Here is a 24,259-nt window from a genome sequence, read left to right on the forward strand (position 1 = left end):
GATTGCCTGCTTTCCGTATCTTGAAATACCTACCTTTGCAGGAAAGCAGCCTGCAAGCCATGTCAGCTACTGCAGACGGTCCTGTAACAGTAATGGCCCTATCTATTTTAAGTGAAAGTAAGTGCAGCATTGAACTCCTAAGCCACTAAATCCATGCAGGTCACCAGTGGTGACATTTGCTACACCAGTGAGATGGCATTCACAAACATGGCCTGAACTTCATCAATGGATGGATGGATGGATGGATGCCCTGACACCAGGGGGAGGGAAAAAGGGTCGATGCTACACACATGGGCAGTGGCACCTCCTCAGCAATTTTACCAGGAGGAGTTAATTAAGGGTTGATTTGGGAGTTGGCAAATTAATGGTGGCAGGTGGGTCAAAGTGCCAACAGTTCGCATCTAGGTGCCGTTTTTAAAGGTACATGTGCAGCATTCAGGAAGATTGAAAACACAGGCAAAAAGGAGGGGTCTACAACAACAGAGGTGGTGGAGGAATGGTGGCAGAATGGGGAAGGGGCCCTCCATGATTCAGCGATACCTCCCTGGAGGCACTCCCACAGGCAGTCAGAGAAAGGATAGGTAGCCTGTTTCCGCAGACAGAGGTCAGCAAGCCTCACCAAGAAGATATGGCTGGAGGTGGCAGACATCATAATCAGCCAAGGGGTCATTGCAAGAACCTGGATCCAGTGTCAGAAGAGATTTAACGTGGTCTGGAAAAGTGAGTGGCGTTTGAAGTGAAAACTCTAACTGGAAGCCCAGAATAAAATAACAGGCGTCCATGAACTTTATGGGGCAATACCAGGCACCAGTATCCATATTGAGGTGCCCAATTCACATGCACCTAAATCCTATGGTCAGTGATTGGTGAATGCTGTACTGAGATGGCTGAATGGCCACCTCACCATGCTATCCCAGTGGCATGGTGCAGCACATTTACAGCACCTCAGAATGACCAGCACAAATGAGCCCAGAGACATGAGTGACAGTGCGTATGTCTGTGCTTGTAGGAAAAGTGCACTCAGAAAGCCGGGGTGCATCAATGAACCAGAGGTGGAGTGCCTTTCATTGCCATGGTGACATTGATGGAGGACGAGGCCATGAAGATTGGATGGGTTATGGCAGGGCAGCCTGTCGCTGAGGGCGAGGCAGGTGTGGAAGCAATGGAGAGTGAAGTGATGGTTGCATCCATCAGTCCCTAGACCATGTGTGGCCTGTGTGGGACTTTAACACCACTGGAAGCTCCTTGGCAGCACCAAGGCTTGGTAGAAGCTTTTTCACTTAAATCATTACTCTCCAGCAGGTAAAGCAGCAGATGAGAAATAAACCAGGGCTTCTGCCACACTGGAAGGCTCATTTCAAGACACTGCATCATTTCATTCCAGCGCATCTTCCAACAGCACAGATACACTCATTGTGGCATGTGTAGAATGGGTGGCACAATTTTTTTAATATATTCATTCATGGGATGTGGGCTTCACTGGCTGGGCCAACATTTATTGCCCATCCCTAGTTTCCCTTGAGAAGATGGTGTGAGCTGCCTACATGAACCACTGCAGTCCATGTAGTGTAGGTACACCCATGGTGCTGTAAGGGAGGGAGTTCCAGGATTTTGACGCAGTGACAGCAAAGGAACAGCGATACATTTCCAAGTCAGGATGGTGAGTGATTTGGAGGAGTACTTCCAGGTGGTGGTGTTCCCATTTATGCACTGCCCATGTCCTTCTAGATGGTGGTGGTCGTGGGTTTGGAAGATGCTGTCTAAGGAGCCTGGTGAATTCCTGTAGTGCATCGTGTAGATGGTGCACAATGCTGCCACTGTCCATTAGTAGTGGAGAGAGTGAATGTTTGTGGATGTGATGCCAATCAAGCATGCTGCTTTACCCTGGATGGTGTCAAGCTTCTTGAGTTTTAAAAAAAAAAAATATTTTCCAAAAATATTATATACATTATCAGCTTCATGGCATCCTCCTCCTTATCGAACCTTCATAATCCTAAAAGGCGGCTTCAATTTGATAACCCATCTCACAATATCTCCTATATACATTGTACTATTATATTACTAGATGCATGCATTAACATAACAATAGATATACACAAGTCCTTGGTATCAACAGAAATCACTCCAGTTCAGTGTCCAGGTTTTTTTTTAAATGTCCCAATTTCCTTTAAGCTTCAAACTCTTGATAATGCATCTGTGAACAGATTTTCTCTTCCAGCAATATATTTTTTTTATTAATTTACGGGATGTGGGCTTCACTGGTTGGGTCAGCATTTATTGCCCATCTCTATTTGCCCTTGAGAAGGTGGTGGTGAGCTGCCTTCTTGAACCACTAAAGCCCATGTGGTGTAGGTACACCCACAGTGCTGTTAGGAAGGGAGTTCAAGGATTTTGACCCAGTGACAGTGAAGGAACGGTGATATTTCCAAGTCAGGATGGTGAGTGGCTTGCAGGGGAACCTCCAGGTGGTGGTGTTCTCATGTCTCTGGTGCCCTTGTCCTTCTAGATGGTAGTGGTCACTGGTTTGGAAGGTGCTGTCTAAGGAGCCTTGGTGAATTCCTGCATCTTGTAGGTGGTGCACACTGCTGATACTGTGCAGCGGTGGTGGAGGGAGTGAATGTTTGTGGATATGGTGCCAGTCAAGCGGGCTGCTTTGTCCTGGATGGTGTCCAGCTTCTTCAGTGTTGTGGGAGCTGTACCAGACAAGTGGGGAATATTCCAGTTCACTCCTGACTTGTGCCTTGTAGATGGTGAACAGCCTTTGAGGAGTCGAGTGGTGAGTCACTCGTCACATGATTCATAGCTTCTGACCTGCTCTTGTAGCCATGGTATTTATATCGCTAGTCCAGTTCAGTTTCTGGTCAGTGGTAACCCCCAGGATGTTGATAATGGGGGATTCAGTGATGGTAATGCCATTGAACATCAAGGGGCAACGGTTGGATTCTCTCTTGTTGGAGATGGTCATTGCCTGACACTCATGAGGCACGAATGTTACTTGCCACTTGTCAGCCCAGGCCTAGATATTGTCCAGGTCTTGCTGCAAATGGACATGGACTGCTTTAGTATCTGAGGAGTCGTGAATGGTGTTGAATATTGTGCAATCATCAGCAAATATCCTCACTTCTGCCCTTATGATGGAAGAAAGGTCATTGATGATGCAGCTGAGGATACAACCCTGTGGAACTCCTGCAGTGATGTCCTGGAGTTGAGATGACTGACCTCCAACAACCACAACTCCTTCCTTTGTGCTAGGTATGACTCCAACCAGCAGAGAATTTTCCTCTTGATTCCCATTGACTCCAGTTTTGCTAGGGCTCCTTGATGCCACACTCGGTCAAACGCTGCCTTGATGTCAAGGGCAGTCACTCTCACCTCACCTCAGGAGTTCAGCTTTTTTGTCCATATTTGAACCAAGGCTATAATGAGGTCAGGAGCTGAGTGGCCCTGGCGGAACCCAAACTGGGCATCAGTAAGCAGGTTATTGCTAAGCAAGTGCCGCATGATAGCTCTGTTGATGACTCCCTCCATTACTTTACTGATATGTATAATACTGAATATGTATAATACGCAGATTAAATGGCTATAATGATAGACTCCATCTGAAAAGCCTTGCACTTTTGTCTCAAAATTTGTCCAAAAACTTCAAAGATTATGGTCTGTATAAACAATTGTTTCTGATGAATTGTTTGTAACATAAATTTCAAAATGCTGCAATGCTAACACCAAACTCAAAGTCTCTTTTTTGATCGTTGAATATCTTCTCTGTTGTACATTCAGCTTCTATGAAAAATACCCTATCTGTTTTTCAATTCCAGTGTCATCTTTGTGTAACAGTAAAGCCCCAATGCTTATATCGCTTGTGTCAATGGCCAACTTGAATTGCTTGGCATAATGTGTGCTACCAAAACTGGTGTCGTTGTTAATACAGTTTCCAAACTGTCGAATGACTTCTGACACCCCAGTGTCCATTGAAACTTCTTGTTCTTTTTTAACAGTTCAGTCAGTGGAGCAAACACTTGGCTAAAATTTGGCATAAGTTTCCAGTAAAACCCACTCATGCCCAGAAATCTCAAAATTTCTCGTTTTGTTGTAGGTACTGGGAAATCCATGATAGCCTTGACTTTTGCAATTCTTGGAGCCACCTTACCATGTCCAAAGTTATGGCCTAGGTACATAACTTACGCTTTTGTAAAGTTACTTTTAGCCAAGTTCATCACCAAATTAACTTCTTGTAGTTGAGTAAATAATTATTCCAGATGCTGTAAATGCTCCTCCCATGTCTGACTGAAAACAATTTGATCATCAATATAAACAGCACAATTGCTTAGACCTGCAATTACTTTGTCAGTGTTGCAAATGTCGCAGGTGATTCTTCATACCAAATGACATGACTTTAAACTGATATAGTACACTAGGCGTTACAAAAGCTGAAATCTCCTTTTCCCTCTCCGATGATGGTACCTGTCAATGTCCTTTTAGCAAGTCAACTTTGTGATAAATTTCAATTGTCCCACTTTCTCAATGCAATTCTCCAACCGTGTTATGGGATATGAATCCACTTTTGTCACTGCATTCACCTTTTGATAATCCACACACAGTCTTTGTGTTCCATCCGGTTTCAGTACCAGGACAACAAGTGAATTCCAGTTACTGCAACTACACTCAATGATATCATTTCGAAGCATGAAATCAATTTCTTTTTGTAGTTGTGATAACTTTGCTGGATTTAATATATAAAGTGTTGCCTTGTTGAAGATGACATTTCTATACATACATCATATAAAGCTAAATGTGTCTTTCTCAACTTATTTCCACAAATAGGTTAATGTGACTGCAAGAGCTTTTCCAAATCACTTTGACACTTGCTTGGAAGGTAGCTCAATATTTCATTTAAATTTTCAAGTACCCCTTATTATCCAGTTTGATTAGAGGAAAATCAGTTTCAGAATCCATCATTCCTATCTCTTTCTCATCATCTGCCATCACTAATACCTCTTTTTTTGTTACTTTTCCCTGTCAAGGTACTTTTTAAGCATATTTATATGACACACCCTCTTCTATTTGGAATATTTATTAAATAATTTACTTCACTCAATTTCTTTTCAATCCTGTAAGGCTCACTAAATCTTGCATTTAATGAATCACCTAGTACTGGTAACAAAACTAGTACTTTCTCTCCAGAAACAAAAATGAGAATTTTAGCCTTCTTATCTGCTTTCACTTTCATCACTTGCTGTGATATCTTTAAATGTTCCCTAGCCAGCTCAAATGCTCCATTCAATCTTTTCCTGAAATTTGATATGTAATCCAGGAGAGTAGTTTCTGAATTTTGACCCATCAATTTCTCATGAATCGATTTCAGTGGTCCCCTTACCTCATGACTATAAACTAGTCCAAAAGGGCTAAAACAAGTCAATGCACTAGGAGCGTCTCTAACAGCAAATAACAAAAATGAAATTCTTGGATCCCAATCCCGTGCATAATCAAGACAGTATGTTCTTATCGTAGTTTTTTAAAGTTTGACACCAACTTTCCAAAGCTCCTTGTGGCTCGGGATGATAAGCTGTTGATTTAAACTGTTTTATCCCCAAACTGTTCATTACTTCCTTAAACAGCTGTGACATGAAATTTGACCCTTGATCTGATTGTATTTCCTCATGTAAACTGTATCTTGTTAAAAATTGAATTAACTCCTCCACAATCTTCTTAGTTGTAATATTTCTTAAAGGTATCACTTCAGGAAACCTGGTAGACAAATCCATTATTATCAATAAATACCGATTTCTGCTTTTAATCTAAGGGAGGGGTCCTACACAATCAACCATGACTCTGGAAAAAAATTCTTCAAATGCTGGTATTGGGATTTAAGGTGCCAGTTTAATCACTGCTTGTGGTTTTCCTGTTATTTGGCATATATGACAGGTTCTACAGAATTTGACTACATCCCTATGCAATCCTGGCCAAAAGAACAGCTCTATCTTTTCCTGTATTTTCCTAATTCCTAAATGTTCCCCCCATTGGAATTTCATGAGCAATCCTCAGAATCTAGTTTCTATATCCTAATGGGATAACAATCTGATGCAACTCCCTCCAGCTTTCATTTGCTGAGATGTGATCCGACCACCACTTTCTCATTAATAAGATCCCTCATAGATAATAACATGCTGGAAGACATTTTGCTTCTGTTTCTGAATAAGCTTTCTGATATAACTGTTTTAATTGCAAATCATTTTTCTGTAACTCCACTAACCTCTTTGAGTTAAACACTTCAACTGAACTGTCCTGTATTCCTTCCTCCTGAACAATGTTATCAAATACAGTGCCAGTTAATTGGATTTTGACACCTTCTTCTTGCCTTTGAACTGCCTGCTTATCTTGTTTATTTTGTTCCTCCTATGGGCCTTTTATCTCATTATAATACAATCAGGAAACAATCCAGGATGTTCATTCTGTAGCACTTCTGTTGAAAACACGTCTCCAGGCTTCTCAACTACCACAGGCATCACCCACATTTGCAATCTAGCTATATCATTACCCAGAATAAACTGAACCCCTGCAATGAGCAATTTTTCCACCACTCCAACTATATCTTCACCCGTTTTCCAATGGAATAGATTTAGCATCTCCAAGAACCCCACTTGTTATTACCTTCTCCTGTAACACTCCCTCTGAACAACAAATATCACTATCCCACAACATTAAGGATTGACTAGCCTCTGTGTTTCTTAAAATTTTAACATCTTTACCTACTCCACCCTGTATACATACAAAGTCTTTAAACATTTCTGCAACCTGCTCCTCAGAATTCTCTTGAGTAAACTGTGAACACATTCCCACTTCTTTACCTTTCATTGATTCTCCCTGTTTCATCTGTAAACAAACCACTGGTTTCTCCTGTGCCTGAACCTCAAAACCCACAGTACTTTTACTTCCAGAGCTTTTCTGTACCCCAATAATTCCTACAGATTTTTCCTGCAACTTCCAACACACTGACCTCGTGTGCCCCACCTTATTGCAATGAAAACACCTCAGTTTCTGAATGTCAATTCTACCTTCAGCACCTTTTTATTCTGAGAAAAAACTTCCTGGGAACTTCCAGCTACTTATTCTCTTCCCTGACTACCTACCTTCCTTTTACCTTCCCACTTTTTATCCTTTTCCAATTTGAAAGGGTGACAAAAAAAATTTTAGCTCTATGAACTAATTCATAATCATCAGCTATCTCTGCTGCTCGTCTTACAGAATCAACCCTCTGTTCCTCCACATGAGTTCTCACTACCGAAAGGATTGAATCTTTAAATTCTTCCAAAAGAATTACTTCCCTAAAAGCTGCATAGGTTGTCCCCATTTTATTGCCCATATCCACTGGGCAAAATTGCTTTGTTTTACTCTTTCAAACTCAATATAAGTTTGCCCAGGCTGTTTTCTCATATTCCTAAATTTCTGCCTGTAGGCTTCAGGACCCAACTCATATGCACTCAAAATAGCTTTTTTCACCATGTAATTCACCGACATTTTTTTCTGAAAGTGAAGCATATACTTCACATGCCCCACCTAACAATTTAGACTGTAATAATAATGTCCAGTTTTCCTGTGTCCATTTCATCTATTTAGCTAGCCTCTCAAATATTTTTCCTTCAATATATTTTTCCTCAAACTTTGGAAGAGCTTGTACAAATTTAAACATGGTTTCTACTCTAGAGATAAATCCTTCCTCACCTACTGACATCTCTTTTCTAACTGCCAACATTTTCAGTTGGAATTCTCTTTCTCTTTCTCTCTCTCTTTCTCTTTCCCCCTTCTCCCTCTTCACAATTTCTAATTCCCTTGCTTTATCAGATTCAACCTTCTTCATTTGCAACTGAAGTCTCACTACCTCCAGCTGTGACTCACTAGCATCAGGTTTCATTTCCAACTGTAGATGCCGTGCTATGTTTTTAACTTAATCTGATTTCCTAGCAGGTAACCCCAATTTTAACTTTTTGTTATTCTCTCCAACCCAATCAGAGTTATCTCTTTTACTCCCAGACAAGTCCAGGCAATTGCCAAAGCCATCTTGCAGTCTCATCAATTCTAAAATACCTCACCAACACCTGAATTCAAAGTGCCTCTCATACTCGTAAGCATAAGATTCACCAATTCCTAACCAATCAAGGAACTTGAAATACAATTTATCCCGGATGAGCTTCCAATTGTTATGATTGATGCAGTTGCTAAAGCGGAGTTATTTAAAAGCCCCAGAGGGAAAATTTAAACAACTGTCATAACCTACAATTTTAAGTGTTATGTTTGATGTGCAACTCTAAATTCGGGAATCAGACCATCAGTTTTCAACCTTTTAGATTAAACTAAATAAAATAAAACATTTTGTGAATTTACATAGGTTAAATATATATATACACATGGCTACAAATTACTGCTAACATAACTTTTAACAAATTCCCAAACTAATCTCCATTAAGGCAACAGCAACCCATAGACTTAACCAGACACCAGGCAAAGCATTTTCACTTTATGAATTCAAAATAAGACTCTTTTCATTTGGTTCTTGTGGAGCCAGTTTCAGGCTTCCAGCTGCCTTTTGATCTCCTATTGCCTCTGCTCTGCACACCCGAAAACTGCTGAAGTTGTATCTACCACCACTGATTAAATTCAGATTCTCATTGTCTCACCAGTCTCTTTGAACTTCACCTTTTAACAATGAAACCCCTTTCATAGTACCAATTTTATTAGTAATATAAACATGTTGCTTGGTAGCTGCTAGATAGGGGTCAGTTTTCACCCCACTTCTTGAATGCACCATTCAAAAAATGCCAATGCACATTATCTCTCTTACGTATCAAAACTATTACACATCAAAGCACCCAGACTAGCTAGCTTTAATCCAATTAAGACATATCCACAGACAAAACCTCTATTTTAAAAGAAAAATATTTTCCAATAATATTATATACATTAATAGCTTCATGACTGGGATGCACACAGAACTCCATAACATGGCCTTATCTATCAGGCCTGTGGAGCAATCAGTGGGCAAGATGGGCCAGCCGTGTATCTCCCCATTGCCAGGAGCTGATCCACTCCAGGCAATCTCAAGACTGCATGTAGGGTCTGAAAGGACAGAAGAGGTGCACACTGAAGGCAATAGAGGCTCCTGTCAAGGCACTATAACAGCTGAAGGCAGATTCTTGGCCCCTTTGATGGTGGCACGAGTGCTGCATGTTGGTCTGGTATGAGGCATCCCTGCTCATATACAGGTGGACCCAAATGTGCCACACTCTCTTGGGCTCAGGAACTCTGAGGCCACAGGCCACAACCATCTCCTACACCAGTGCAAGAAAGACAGCAGCCAGTCTCCATGTCAACTCCGGCTGTAGGCCAAGGACCTTGAGTACAGTCAATGCACCACCCACACCCCCCCCACCCCCCCACCCCCCTCCCCCCACCCCACCGCACCTGGGGAAATCCAACCACAGCCCTGAATTGTGAATTTGATATATTGTCCAGATGGATGGTACATCCTTTATGCAGCAATGGGCAGCTGACTGAGAGATGCCACATAGTTCTCTCGATGATCTCCGGCACAAACTACAGGGGAGAAAGTTGAGTTCCAAAGTCACCTTTTAAGGCTTCAGGTGTTCACCACTTTCTCTTGGCAACAAGTCCTGCTCCAGCATACCACACTGATCCACCACCACCTCTCTAGAGAGATATTAGACATCTTTGAGTATAATAGCTGGGAAGTCATGCTGCAGCTATATAGAACCTTGGTTAGGCCACACTTGGAATATTGCATGCAATTCTGGTCACCACATTACCAGAAGGATATGGAGGCTTTGGAGAGGGTGCAGAGGAGGTTTACCAGGATACTGCCTGATCTGGAGGTTATTAGCTATGAGGAGAGGTTGGAGAAACTCGCATTGTTCTCACTAGAGCGACGGAGATTGAGGGGCAACTTGATAGAAGTTTACAAAATTATGAGTGGCATGGACAGATTAGATAGTCAGAAGCTTTTTCCCAGGGTGGAAGGGTCAATTACTAGGGGAGATAGATTTAAGGTGAGAGGAGAAACTATAGAGGAGATGTGCGGGGCAAGTTTTTTATGCAGAGGGTAGTGACTGTCTGGAATTCGCTGCCAGAGGAGGTGGTGGAAGCAGGTACGATAGTAGTGTTTAAGAGGCAGCTTGACAAATACATGAATAGGATGGAAATAGAGGGATATGGACCCCGGAAGTGCAAAATGTTTTAGTTGACAGGCATTATGATCGGCGCAGGTTTGGAGGGCCGAAGGGTCTGTTCCTGTGCTGTACTTTGTTCTTTGTTCTTGATGAAGCTGAGTCCCTGATGATGCTATCTTTGCACTGGATAGTGACTTCTGTGACCATGAGGCTGCCCTCTTGCCTCCATGTGCATGCCTCCTCTATATCCAATGGCTTCCTCAAACCACTGGAGCTAATCCTCTAGCCACTGCACCTCCATCTATGTGCCAGTCTATTCCCCACTGGAGAAATCAAACTCTGAAAGCATTGACCCCATAACCAGTTGAAGTTTCCACTGCGGTGAGTCCTGCCTCCATTGGCTGCTAGGGACCTAGGAACAATATAATGGGGAACAAAGAAATGGCTGACCAACTAAGTACATACTTTGGTCCTGTCTTCACAAAGGAGGACACAAATAACATACCAGAAATGTTGGGGAACACAGGGTTTAGTGAAAGGGAGGAACTGAAAGAAATCAGTATTAGCAGGGAAATGGTGTTGGGGAACTTGATGGGATTGAAGGCCGATAAATCCCCAGGACCTGATAATCTACATCCCAGAGTACTTAAGGAAGTGGCCTTGGAAATAATGGATGCATTGGTGGTCATCTTCCAAGATTCTATAGACTCTGGAACAGTTCCTACAGATTGGAGGGTAGCTAATGTAACCCCACTATTTAAAAAGGGAGGTAGAGAGAAAACAGGGAATTATAAACCAGTCAGCTTGACATTGGTAGTGGGGAAAATTCTAGAGCATGTGGAAAACAGTGGCAGAATCAGACAGAGTCAGCATGGATTTATGAAAGGGAAATCATGCTTGACAAATCTACTGGGATTTTTTGAGGATGTAACTGGTAGAGTTGATGAGGGGAAGCCAGTGGATCTGATTTATTTGGTCTTTCAGAAAGCTTTTGACAAAGACCAATATAAGAGATTGGCGTGTAAAATTAAAGCGCATGTGATTGGGGATAGTGTATTGAGATGGATATAAAACTGGTTGGCAGATAGGAAACAAAGAGTAGGAATAAACAGGTCTTTTTCCGAATGGGGGGCAGTGACTAGTGGGGTACTGCAGGGATCGGTGCTGGGACTCCAGCTATTCACAATATATATTAATGATTTAGATGAGGGAACTAAATGTAATGTCTCCAAATTTGCAGATGATACAAAGCTGGGTGGGAGGGTGAGCTGTGAGGAGGATGCAGACATGCTTCAGAGTGATTTGGACCAGCTGAGTGGGCAAATGCGTGGCAGAGGTTATCCATTTTGGTAGCAAAAACAGGAAGGCAGATTATTATCTGAATGGCTATAAATTGAGAGGGGGGAATGTGCAATGAGACCTGGATGTCCTTGTACACCAGTCGCTGAAGGTAAGCATGCAGGTGCAGCAGGCAGTAAAGAAGGCAAATGGTATGTTGCTCTTCATAGCCAGAGGATTCGAGTATAGGAACAGGAATGTCTTGCTGCAATTGTACAGGGCTTTGGTGAGACCACACCTGAAATATTGTCTGCAGTTTTGGTCTCCTTATCTGAGGAAGGATGTACTTGCTATAGAGAGAGTGCAGCAAAGGTTTACCAGACTGATTCCTGGAATGGTGGGATTGACATATGAGGAGAGATTGAGTCGGTTAGGATTATATTCGCTGGAGTTCAGAAGAATAAGGGGGGATCTCTTAGAAACCTACAAAATTCTAAGAGGACTAGACAGGGTAGATGCAGGAAGGATGTTCCTGATGGTGGGGGAGTCCAGAACCAGGGGTCACAATCTGAGGATACAGGGTAGACTGTTTAGGACTGAGATGAGGAGAAATTCCTTCACCCAGAGAGTGGTGAGACTGCGGAATTCGTTACCACAGAAAGTAGTTGAGGCCAAAACATTGTATGTTTTCAAGAGGGAGTTTGATATAGCTCTTGGGGTGAAAGGGATCAAAGGGTACAGGGATAAAGCAGGAGCAGGCTATTGAGTTGGGTGATCAGCCATGATCATAATGAATGGCGGAGCAGGCTTGAAGGGCCGAATGGCCTACTCCTACTCTTAATTTCTATGAGACACACTCTTATTAACAACATTTCACTTTGGCCCCAATGCCTCCAATGGTCTGCAATGCCTCCAAACTTGATAGTGTTGCTTGTTGAAGACAGAGCCTGAAGACGGATTCACAAATATGGCTGCCAGTTCCCTCCACAACTTAACAGCCACTGAGTCCTTGCCTCGTTTGAGTAGGTGAGACTCTGAGCCTTTGCGCATCCCATGTGCCACCAGCTAAATTGGAAAAAGGAAGGAAAATACCTGACAATTGGCTGTTTAATAACCTAAGTTCCCTGCCTGCCACCAACCTATCAACCACTGATCCATCCTGCCACCTGTGTCCCATAAAATTGGTTGGTTGGTGGGAACATGTCGGAAAGCTGGCCCAATGCAGGCTCTCACCATTTTACTGGCCCCCTGACCTCCATTCCTACTTCCAGAGGGCCGGTCCACTTCTGCCCTTGTTTCAGGAAAATGCTTTGCTCACTCAACAGTAGCCCCTTGTGAGGGTTACAGTGGGCTGATTATTGGTGGTAACAGAGTGGTGAGGCAACAGAAAGGATAGTTGGGGTTTATCTCTGACAATAGACATATCTAATGGGTCTGATAGGTAGTTCCAGTTATATTTTCTTACATGTGATCGTCATTTCCTGACCTTCCCCCTTTCCCTGGATGGCTACCTGCCATTTTCTGTCCAAAAGAACTGAGCAGCTGACTGTCAGCATTCAAATAAAAGCAGACAGTTACATTTGCCAGGTGTCTGACAAAGTCAACAAGGTAGATTTAGCATTCGTGCCGTGAGTTCAAATTGATCTGCTTAATTTGTGGAGGTACTAGTTAAGAGAGGAATTGGAAAGAAATTTGGGAGAATTGGAGTTTCCAATTCTGGACACCACAATTTAGGAACAATGTCAAGACTTTTGGAGCAAGTGCAGAGGAGACCACGGCAGCATGAATGCTCCTCCCCTGTTCTCCTTCCCACTGCCTCAACAGATTATATTCCCCAGCATGGACAAACTGTATCTAGGGATGCGATAGATACTGGTGCATGTTATGCTTCAGTTATACAGGGCATTGGTGAGACTGCACCTCGAATACTGTGTGCAGTTTTGGTCTCCTTATTTAAGGAAGGATGTAAATGCTTTGGAGGCGGTTCAAAGGAATTTTACTAGATTGATACCTGGAATGAATGGGTTGTCTTATGAGAAAAGGTTGGACAGACTTGGCTTGTTTCCACTGGAGTTTAAAAGAGTGAGGGGTGATTTGACTGAAGTATACAAGATCCTGAATTTTCTGGACAAGATGGATGTCACAAGGATGTTTCCTCTTTTGGGTGAGTCCAGAACTAGGGGGCACTGTTTTAAAACTAGGGGTCGCCCTTTTAGGACAGAGATGAGGAGAAATTTTTTCTCTCAGAGGGTTGTGTGACTTTGGAACTCTCTGCCTCAGAAGGTGGCAGAGGTGGGGTCATTGAATACTTTTAAGGCAGAGGTGGATAGATTCTTGTTCGGCAAGGGAATCTTAGGTTATCAGGATTAGATGGCAACATGAAAATTGAAAGACAAGATGATCAGCCATGATCTTATTGAATGGTGGAGCAGGCTCAAGGAGCCATTTGGTCTACCCCTGTTCCTATTTCTTTTGTTCTTATGGTGTTAATTTTTAAAAGTTATATTTAATTGTATGCAACTGGTGGGCATTAAATGGGCATTCATTTGAACTCATTATATAAACAGAGTAAATCTGCAATGGTTAGGTTAAGACAAGTATGCTTGTAATATGTAACTCTGTAAATAAAGTGTGTAAACATTGGCTCCATTCTATCCTTCACCAATTGACTTTCTGGAGTAAAACAGCTAGCATCTCACTCCAATTATTCAGTTAAGCCTGGGGCCTAAGTTTGATTAGGTCTCAGACTTACCTTTATAGGTGCCAGGATCTATCGCTACATCCTTTTTCACTTTGGATTAGCTGTACAAACAAATTTCTTCCTCCGCATTGCTAATAGTAATGTCATATGAAAGCATTAAACACTCATACACTGCTATTGCACACAATGTAATCTCGAGCACAAAAGCCCAATTCTAGTTCAGAGGAGGTTAGGGAGCCGGGATGCAGTTTAACATTCAGAAGAATGGATTTCTCTTAGGTATTATTAAATTTAATTGCAGGATCCGATTAACATTTTTTGTCTCAATTTCCCTGCTAGCTAGGCTGTCATAGAAACATAGGCCAAGATTTTCCCATCGGCGATTTGGGGGCGGGGCCCGCTCGCCGACGGGAAAATAATGCGGGATGATGTCGGGAGGAACCCCTGACATCATCCCGGTCCCTTTAAATTTTCAGGAAAGCGGGTGGACAGCGAAATCAGCTGTCCGCCTGCCGATCTGTCAATGGCCAATTAAGGCCATTGACAGACTAATTAAGATTGTTAAAGACCTGCCTGTCCAACCTTAAGGCTGTTGGGCAGGCCAGGAGCCCCAGTGGGCTTCTGATAATACATGAAACCTCGTCTACTGGCGGGATGAGGTTTCATGTTCGTTTTTAAAAAGTTTCATAAAGTTAATGTGTTTCTTATTAACATATCCCATCTCGTGTGACATTGTCACGAGGGGGACATGTTAATAATTTTAATATTTTACTATTTTTGTTTTTTTATCTGTCAGTAATCTCCCTGAGACAGCACTTGGTCTCAGGGATCAATGGGCTTAGCGCACTTTGACAGATGGGGAATCCCTCCCCCACTTCACAGGAAGCACACAGCGCTTCCTGTCGGGCAGGCCGCTAGGCGGGCCTTAATTGGCCCACCCACTCAAAATGGCGGTGGGCCCCATTTCGGTGGTGGGGGTCAGCTGCCCATAGAAAAAAGGAGCAGGAGTAGGTCATTTGGTCCTTCAAAACATGGCTGATCCCCTATCTCAATATCATACTCCCACTCTCTCCCCATACCCCTTGATGCATTTAAAGTCTAGAAATCTATCTAATTCCTTCTTAAACATATTCAGTGATTTGGCTTCCACAGCCTACTGTCGTAGAGAATTCCACAGGTTTACCAACTTTGGAGTGAAGAAGTTTCTCCTCATCTCAGTCCTAAATGGCTTGCCCCGCATCCTGAGACTGTGACTCATTTTTCTAGATCGCTCAGCCAGATGAAACATCATCCCTGCATCCGCTTGTGGGTAGGCCTTCAGCAGCCAGGGAGCAGAGAGGAGAGAGGGATCAGAAAGGCAGTTTGGGGAAATGGAGAAGTAGATCAGGGGTCTGGAAGATTTCTGCTCAATGTCAGAGGGAAATTGGAGGCATTGAGTGTGATGGTGGGGATCAGGGAGATCGGAAGCTAGTGTTGGGGGAAGATCAAAGGCTGAAAGAGAGGTCATAGGGCTCAGGGAGAGATCAGAAGGGATGTGGAGGGTAAAAGTGAATGGTCAACCATGGAGCACAGAGAAATGAGGGAGAGATCAGGAATTCTAAGGGTTAGGTGGGAGATCATGTTTCAGAGGGATATTGTGAATCACGTGTCATATGATCACATAGAGATCTTGTAGGTGAATGGAAAGACACCTATTGTGTCCAGCAGTCTTCACTCCCCTTCAGCTGCTGACTTGTCTGAGGCCTGGGAAACCCAATCGACTAGGATTACATTTAAAATGGAGATTAATTCAGAGGTGTGCAGCTTCATTATCATATTTAAATGACAAGCCTATCTCCCAGGAGTGGGTGATTTCCTGTCCCACCTCCTAATTCTGTTTAAACCACATGAGGCGTGTTGGGTTCGGTTTAAGATTTTTAACATCTTAACATTGTACCTGACCCAAACCCACCCATTCTGGGGGGGTTTAAAATTCCCCTCAACCTATCAGTTGCTCGACTAAAAGCGGTTCGGATGTAGTTGGATTGACTCAGTTTTTTCTGACACTCATCCTTCATCAAGTTTCTTGTCTGACACCAGATCAGGATTAGAAGTGGACTAAAAATAAACAATGGATTACTTGAAACAAGATGACAATGTATGACAGCTCATTAACATTAAATATTAACTGCGTTGGTGCGCGTAAGATTTTCTTTGAGTCATGACCAGTGCAGGCATATCATATTCATAACAGTAAATGTGGACTGTGCTCCTTCTGGAACTATCTTTTTTCTGTTTAAAATGGATACTGATGAACTGTTAAGAAACCTGCTAAGGGGTCAGGTGACCTTTGTTTATTCGACTCAGACTATCGAGTTTCTGGAAACTTCCAATTATCTGTCCATTTGACCATCCTGTCTATACCTTTCTGTAGCCCAAGACACTCAGCCTCACTGTTAACCACCTGGCCAATCTTTGTGTCATCTGCATACTTACTAATCCTACCCCCCACATAGTCATCTATGTCGTTTATATAAATGACAAATAATAGGGGACTGAGCACAGATCCCTGTGGTACACCACTGGACACTGGCTTCCAGTCACTAAAGCATCCTTATGTCATCACCCTCTGTCTCCTACAGCTAAGCCAATTTTGAATCCACCTTATCAAATTACCCTGCATCCCATGTGCATTTGCCTTCTTTATAGGTCACCCATGTGGGACCTTGTCAAAGGCTTTGCTGAAATCCATATAAACTAAATCAACTGCACTACCCTCATCTACACACCTGGTCACATCCTCAAAAAATTCAATCAAATTTGTTAGGCATGACCTCCCTCTGACAAATCCATACTGACTATCCCTGATCAAACCTTGCCTCTCCAAGTGCAGATAGATACTCTCTTTCAGAACTTTCTCCAATAGTTTCCCTACCACTGATGTGAGACTCACTGGCCTGTAGTTCTCTGGCTTCTCTCTACAACCCTTCTTAAATAGCGAAACCACATTAGCTGTTCTCCAGTCCTCTGGCACCTCCCCCATGGCAAGAGAGAAATTAAAAATTTGGGTCAGAGCCCCTGCAATCTCCTCCCTTGCCTCCCTCAGCAGTCTGGGACACAAATCATCTGGAAATGGAGATTTGTCCACTTTTAAGCCTGCCAACACCTCCAATACCTTGTCACTCCCTGTATCAATTTGCTTAAGAACCTCGCAGTCTCTCTCCTAGAGGTCAATACCTTCATCCTCATTGTCTTGGGTGAAGACGGATGTGAAGTATTCATTTAACACTCTAGCGATGTCCTCTGGCTCCACCCATAGATTGCCCTCTTGGTCCCTTATGGGCCCTACTCTCTCCCTGGTTATACTCTTGCCATTGATATACTTATAGAATATCTTGGGATTTTCCCTACCTTTACTAGCCAGAGCTTTCTCATATAGTACCATAGAACCATAGAAAAGTTACGGCACAGAAGGAAGCCATCTTGTCCATGCCAGTCTGAGGACACCCAGGTTCCAATCCCACCTTCCTGCACCCAGCCCATTGGCCTGCAGCTTACAGCAGTTTAGGTGCAGATCCAGGTACTTTTTAAGAGAGTTTAAAGTTTCTGCCTCTACCACCAACTTGGGCAGCGAATTCCAGACATCCACTACCCTCTGCGTAAAAAAGTTCTTCCTCATGTCCCCCCTACATCTTCTGCCACTTATCTTGAATCTATGTCCCTCGTTCTAAAATTCTCCCCTAAGGGAAACAATTTTATCCTGTCCACTCTAACTATTCCCCTCATAATTTTGTACACCTCAATCAAGTCACCTCTCAGCCTTCTTTGTTCCAAGGAGAATGACCCCAATCTCTCCTCGTAGCTACATTTTTCTAACCCTGGCAACATTCTCATAAACCTCCTCTGCACTCTCTCCAGAGCTATTACATCCTTCCTGTAATGTGATGACCAGAACTGCATACAATACTCCAGTTGTGGCCTCACCAGTGTTTTATACAATTCCAACATTATATCCTTACTTTTATATTCTATACCTTTGCCAATGAAGGAGAGCATTCCATATGCCTTCTTTACAACCTTGTCTACTTGAACTGCTGCCTTCAGGGACCTGTGTACTTGTACACCAAGATCTCTCACTTTATCTACCCCTCTTAGTATATTCCCATTTATTTTGTAATCCCTGTAACTGTTTGATCTCCCTAAATGTATGACCTCACACTTCTCAATGTTAAAATCCATTTGCCTCTTTACCGCCCACTCCACCAACCCATCTATATCGTTTTGGAGATTATGGCTATCCTCTACACTCTCCACTACTCAGCCAATCTTCATGTGATCTGCAAATTTCACAATTGTGCCCCCCCCACATTCACGTCCAAATCGTTAATAGCTAACACCAACAGCAAGGGTCCCAACACCGAGCCCTGTGGAACACCACTTGAGACAATTTTCCATTCACAAGGGCATCCATCGACCATTACCCTTTGTTTCCTGTTACAAAGCCAACCTTTTATCCAGTTTGTCACATTACCCTGAACCCCATGGGCTTTCACTCTTTGCTCTCCTAATTCCTTTCTTAAGCTCCACCCTGCACTTTCTGTACTCCACTAATGCCTCTGCTGATTTGCTTCCCTTGTACCTGCTAAAAGCCTCTCTTTTCCTTCTCATTGTAACCTGAATACCTCTGGTCAAACTTAAACTGTACCATGTTGTGGTTGCTATCGCTAAAATGCTCCCCCACCACCACCTCAGCCACCTGTCCGGCTTCATTCTCCAGAATTAGCTCCAGCACTGCGCTGTCCCTTGTTGGACCCTCTACATATTGACCTAAAAAGTTCTCCTGTACACATTTCAAGAAATCCACTCCATCCAAGCCCTTAACACTATGTCTATCCCAATTAATGTTGGGAAAGTTGAAATCACCTAATATAATTACTCTATTGTTATTGTTTTTACACACCTCCGCAAATTGTGCACATATTTGCTCCTCAATTTCCCGCTGACTATCTGGGGGTCTATAATAAACACCTAACAATGTGGCTGCCCCTTTTTTATGCCTAAGCTCTACCCACAAAGCTTCATTCGATGCCCCCGCCAAGATATCATCTCTCCTTACTGCAGTAACTGACTCCTTAACTAATAGTGCAATGCCTCCTATTTTTACCCCCTCCCCTGTCTCATCTGAAGATTCTATATCCCGGAATGTTGAGATGCCAATCCTGCCCTTCCCTCAACCACGTTTCAGTGATGGCTACTATATCACAATTCCATGTGTCAATCCTCACCCTTAACTCATCCGTTTTACCTGTAATAATCCTGGCATTAAATTAGAGGCCATCCAGCCTTGCCTTACTCCCTTGAATCTTAATGCAGCTGTACTCCCTTTGACACTTTATACCTCATGCCCTCATACAGCTGTACCAATGTTTTCTGGTGAGTGATAAGTGGATACATTAAGCAGACTTGCAAGGTAGTTTGTAAATCATGCTTCAAATCAGCTAGTATGGCTGTTTGACATCATGATTTGACCAGGTAGGATTCTTCCAAGACATGTAGAGCACATCCATCATGGAGAGCCTCCAGCTTCAATATTGCCAGCTCCAATGGAGCTACTGAACCCAACCTCACACCCTAAGAGTAGAGTGGAGGAGCAAAGGTGTTTAGATATTCATGTACGCAAATCGCTGAAAGGTGGTACAGAGGTGCAAAAATTGAATCAAAAATACTAATGGAATATTGACCTTTATCTCAACGAGACTGGAATACAAAGGGAAGGAAGTTACACCTCAGTTGTACAGAGCATTTGACAGACCCCATGTGGAAATCCGTGTTTTGGCCAACACACCTTGGGAAGCATATACAGGCCGTGGAGGGTTACATTGCAGATTCATCAGAATGATACCATGGCTTAAAGAGGTTAAATTTGTAAAGTCAAACTGCATAAACATGGCTTAACTTCTCTTGAGTTTAGTAGATTGACAGTTGTTCTATTCAAGGATTCAATAGAGTATTTACCGTGAAACAACCTGCTCTGGTGAGGGGTATAATTAGATTAAAGTTGGAGCTAGATCTTGCACTTCTCATGAACCACTGATGGGAGATTATTTTCAAAGCCATTAAGATTCACCTGAGGTATGCAAGGCAGAGAAAACCCACTGAGGGAAACAGGTGCCATTTCCTTGGGGTGGAGATGGAGGCATTTTTATCTAAAAAGCCAGAAAGACCTCAGTTTTGAGGGCGCTGCTCTCTGTGCTACATTTTCTAATCTGTATCCCTGTTAATGAAAGTTTTTTGTTAAAAATGGGACTCAGTTTAAACCTCAGTTGGGAGTGTTTGACTAGTTGGCAAATTGGGACAAGAGTCTCCTCCATGGTGCTGCATCTGACTGAACAAACAAATGTTATAGACTGGGGAGGAGAGATAAACTGAAAGCCCAAATTCCCTTCCCTTACTGTCCGCAATAGGTGTGACTGTTCTGGAAAGATAGAGATGTATATTTCTAAGCTCTCTTTAATGTGTAGTCAATCTAAAGAGATAGTAACAGACTTTCATGGGTTTAATAAAGAATATTATTTATTCGCACACTCATCCCGAAAAGGTTTAAATGCTATGTTATTCACACATCACAGACTCAAGAAAGATACAGTTAAAGAAGATAGTGCACTTCTACAAGTGTTAAACCAAAAGAATAGTTAGCAGTTCACATGTTGAGCTTGTCATAGGGGATCAATTGGTGCGGACATAATAAAGAGGAATCCTTTTCCACTCTTGAAAAGTAGTTTAGATGAGTTCAAATAGTTGGAGTCGACTATCAGGATTTTTGCTGTATTTTCTGAAAGAGAGGGCTTCTCAGCAGATCATGAAGTTGGTTCCTTGTAACTTCCTTATCAGGAAGTTCATTTTATTACAAATGGACTTGGAATTTTGGAATCAGGCTGAGAGGCTTTTAAAAGTATTTTACCAGCTCCAGGTTCTTAAAAAGGCAGAGCTGACACTGCCTTTTCTGTAGCCACTGTCTTCCTTGGTGTATTTCTGCAGACTGCACAGCTTCTCTCTGGGTCTTTAGATAAGCTTGTTAACTCAAGCCAGTTTAAATCACATGACCAATATTGGTGTTATCCAACCAGAATGGTTTGGAAGTCCAAAGCCATCACTACATAATAGGAAATAGATGGTGCTCTTTCACACTTAGCTTGTGGATAAGTGGTCTCATTAGCTTTCCATTATTGAATTGCAAACCTTGAAACAAAGGCCTGAATTTTCATGCAGATGGAGAAGCTCTCCATCTTTGAAAATGACTGTGGAAGCCCAGATCTGGAAGTCCTACCCCTGAACCCAGTCCCCAACATTTCGCAGTGCAGGAATGGAGCCTGGGTCTAAATAGCACATCCATTGTTCTTTTTGACTGACGGAATGTCCCAAAACTTGTGCACTCTAGACCTGGTAGGGGAAAGTTTAAAGTTATCAGAGTTAGTTGGAGAAGTAAGGTACCGTTTTGGATATGGTCCCAGGTCACTTTTGGGAGAGGTAAGTTTCCCTTGGGGATTGTTAAAAGTGGACATGAATATAAAAAGTAGTGAAACTCATTGAACTGTCAAAGGGAACTGTCAAATAGAACTAGCAAACTGAACTGTCAGATGGAACTGTCAAGCTGTAAAGATATTAAACCTCCTGCCCTTTAAATATTCAAAAGAAATGCCTGAAATTTCAAACAAAGAAATCATTGCTTGTTACTTCACTCTGTCTGTTGACATAAGCCTGAAGCATTGTAGGATTGTGCTACGTGACTGATGTCACCACCCATCATTATCATGCTAAGTGCTTTACTGTTCACAGCTTGACAGCTCCAAGTGTTTATACAGTCTTTGAAGTGAGACTGTAAATACAAATGCTTGTTGTTATAAGGGATTAAGTATTTGAAGGAAGTTAAAGTGGTGAATGTATTTTTATAAATGAGATTGTTACTTTAATTGTGAATTCATCAAAAGACACTTAAGAACTTTATCTTAATCTCATCATGGGGCCTGAGGTCTGCCTATGTTGGATATTGGGTGAGGCAGTAAGGGCAAAGCGTTGTAGCTGGGGGCATGGGTCAGCATAAATTGGCACTAAGTTGGCATAGGGGCTGTGAAAGTCCATGCTGGGAGGGTGGAGGGGCATAGGTTGGCAATGAAAGCACCTTAACCCACAGTGCGTAAGTTTCCCTACCACGGACATGAGACTCACTGGCCTATAATGATGGAGAAAATGATGAAGAGAATAAAACTGGGATGCTCAAGAGATCAAAATTGGAGGAGTGCAGAGACCTCAAAGAGCTTCAGGGTTGGAGGAGATTACACAAACAGTGGGCAAAGTCATGGAGAGATTTGGAAAGAAGGAGAGGATTTTAAAATCAAGGTATTGCCAATGCAGGTCAGCGAGCACAAGGGTGATGGGTGAACGAGACTTGGTGTGAGTTAGGACATGGAAAACAGATTTTGATGAGTCCAGGTTAAGTGAGACACACCTGTTACAATGAATGAGGATGATAGACTAAAGGGACGTTTCCAGAATTGCTTCTCAGGATGAGTCTAAATAATAAGATAAAGAATAGGTACTAAATAGCATTTTCTTATTCTAACCACTGATCCCACGTAAACAAGAAACTTGAATTTAATGAAAAAAGGACTTTCTCCATGCTATGTACACAAACTTATAGTAGCAACAAACTAGTATCAAAGCTGAGAATGCAGGCCACCAAGAAAGCTCACCAAAAATTTTCAATGTTGCTTTAAGAGGCCATCAAATGTGCTCTTGCCATTTCTGGATCAGGTGCAGATTAATTGATCGAGATTGTTTTCAATGATCAGTTAACAACTCCATTATTGTTGTATCATGCTTTTACCAGGAGGAGAGAAAGCAAACTAGATTGGAATTTGGTCTTGCGTCGTCTAGCACTTCCTATGTTCATCTGAGTGTAGCTGGTGATATGGCTTCAGGAAGTGGTTACATGGCAACTGATTGTGGAGCTGGCGGATCAAGAAAGGAGAATCGGATTATGATCTAAACCTTGGAGGGACTTGGAAAGAAGGTTCTAGATCTTTCATTCCCAATCTTTCTGCCTCTGACAATGATCTGTCAATCTAGATTAGGTGCTCAAATCATACAGGTTTGAAAGTGCTACTAAATGAGCCAAGCTGACACCTATGCTTGGCAAATCCCAGGTGAATTTTTCATTTGTAGCATGATATAAGTCCGAGCATGTTGAGGAATTTAGTGCTCATTTACTGCAAACCGCCACAGCTCATCTGAAAGGATGAAGGGATGTCAACAGCTCTGGAAACAGTTGAAAAACTGGATTGAGTCAGTGATAAGAAGACAAAGCAAGGCGGCTCCCTTTTAAATGAATTTAGCATTTTGGCATTCCATCTTTCTGTCAAAGGACCAGCTGTACTGCCAAGTCAGCTCAGAGTTTCTATTTTGTTGTTCAGTGCTGGCAGCTTGAAGTTTTGCATATAAGGCAAGCTGCCACATGCACAGTTGCACAGCACCTACCCGAGCACACCTGCAGACCTCAAGTCACATGACATCTGACAAGAAACTGACATGTTTATAGGACATGAGATGCAAAGAGGGAGAATTTTAACTTTGCTTCATCTGTGCTTCACCACAATGAGTGTAAGGTGATGAATTTTGAGTCATGATATCCTTCACTCGATCTCTTCCAGAAATGTGCCAGTCTCCAAAACAAAACAGACCTTTTTAAATCCCCCGGGTGCCTTATATATGCAAATTGGGGTCCTAGCACAGGGGTTGCTAGACCCTGATTGAAATTTGCGTCTAGGTGCCAAACTAGTCTTTCAAGGAACAAGAGGTGGGAACAAAACTTTTCTGAGATTTGTTTCTGTGGATTCAGATCCACAAAAAACAGTAACTGCTTGGTGACGGGATTTGTCCTCTCCACTTTGTTCTCCTGTTTCCATTGCCATTGCCCAGAATTCATTTGCATCGAGTTGATTCTAGTGGGCCACACTAGTTCTCTTTAACTCCTATTGTTTATTATGTCTGAACTAAAAGGAATATTCAGACACAAAGGGCGGAATTTAATGCCCTCCCCTGTTGCAGATTTGGTTGTCTATGGGGT

Source organism: Carcharodon carcharias, chromosome 6, assembly GCF_017639515.1.
Source record: "Carcharodon carcharias isolate sCarCar2 chromosome 6, sCarCar2.pri, whole genome shotgun sequence".
In the NCBI taxonomy this organism is placed as follows: Eukaryota; Metazoa; Chordata; class Chondrichthyes; order Lamniformes; family Lamnidae; genus Carcharodon; species Carcharodon carcharias.